Source organism: Scyliorhinus torazame, chromosome 24 (assembly GCF_047496885.1).
Source record: "Scyliorhinus torazame isolate Kashiwa2021f chromosome 24, sScyTor2.1, whole genome shotgun sequence".
NCBI lineage: Eukaryota > Metazoa > Chordata > Chondrichthyes > Carcharhiniformes > Scyliorhinidae > Scyliorhinus > Scyliorhinus torazame.
This window is the reverse complement of record NC_092730.1, coordinates 47,203,178-47,204,608: the sequence shown is the minus strand read 5'-3', so window position 1 is coordinate 47,204,608 and position 1,431 is coordinate 47,203,178. Positions and strand designations below refer to the sequence as shown.

Here is a 1,431-nt window from a genome sequence, read left to right as displayed (position 1 = left end):
GATACGGACCCAGGAAGTGTAAAACATTTTAGATTCGTCATTGGTCAGGCAGCATGGTCGGCACGGGCTTGACGGGCCGAAGGGCCTGTTCCAGTGCTGTACTTGTCTCTGTTCTTTGTTGTTCTTTGAGCGGGTTTGCTATTGAGGAAAGGTTCGAGAGACTGCACTTGTTTCCAGTGGAGATGTGAAGACTGACAGTTGATTTGATTGAAGTACATCAGATTTTGAATGGTCTTGACAAGGTGGACGTGGAAAGGATGTCACTGCTTGTGGGAGTGAAAAAAACGGATGTCACCCTTTTCGGACGTAGATGGGGAAATGTCTCCCTCGTAGAGAGTTGTGCGACTTTGGAACTCTGCCTCAGAAGGCGGCGGAAGCGGGACATTGATTATTTTTAAGGCAGAGATTGAAAGATTCTTGTTCAGCAAATAAACCAAAGATTTATCCGGGTTACATACAACCATTGCATTCAGCCAACTACCTGGATGCACAAGTGTTCGTTTGTTTTACATGTTTGAGGATACATTCAGAGTCCTACACCATGGTGAAACGGTCTTTAAATGATGTGTTCGTTTCTTCACGTGATCAGCACTGATATATTCTCTGGGGCGCAAACCTGCTCCCGACTTCATTCAATGATCGTCGTGATTTAAAAAAAACAACAACAGGGCTCGTCCGGGATTTGAACCCGGGACCTCTCGCATTTTATCCCAAATGGTAGCCCCTAAGCGAGAATCATACCCCTAGACCAACGAGCCAAATCACACTTGCGACTCACTCAAACTAGCTTATCATTGCCTCCCGAAGCTTATAGTCTCAGCTCAATTGTGCTGGAGCATCTCGAAAACAAGGACTCCTACATCAGACTCCTATTTATTGACGACAGCTCCGCCTTCAACACCATAATCCCAGCCAAGCTCATATCAAAGCTCCAAAACCTAGGACTTGGCTCCCCACTCTGCAACTGGATTCTCGATTTTCTGACCAACAGACCACAATCAGTAAGAATGAACAACAACACCTCCTCCACAATAGTCCTCAACACCGGGCCTCCGCAAAGCTGCATACTTAGGCCCCTACTCTACACCCTGTACACACACGACTGTGTGGCAAAACTTGGTTCCAACTCCATCTACAAGTTTGCTGACGATACGACCATAGTGGGCCGGACCTCGAATAACGACGAGTCAGAATGCAGGCGGGAGATAGAGAACTGAGTGGAGTGGTGTGGCAACAACAATTTCTCCCTCAATGCCAGCAAAACTAAAGAGCTGGTCATTGACTTCAGGAAGGAAAGTACTGTACACACCCCTGTCAGCATCAACAGGGCCGAGGTGGAGATGGTTAGCAGTTTCAAATTCCTAGGGGTGCACATCTCCAAAAATCTGTCCTGGTCCACCAACTTCGATGCTACTACCAAGAACGCTCAAC

At 47.2% G+C, this 1,431-nt stretch overlaps 1 non-coding gene across 1 annotated transcript; it reads right to left on the bottom strand.

Moving 5' to 3' along the window:
* Window positions 1-667: 667 nt before the first annotated feature.
* trnap-agg (transfer RNA proline (anticodon AGG)) lies at window positions 668-758 on the bottom strand. Its single transcript is given in 2 exon segments — window positions 668-703; window positions 723-758. It is a non-coding gene; the product is annotated as a tRNA-Pro (tRNA).
* Window positions 759-1,431: the final 673 nt, after the last annotated feature.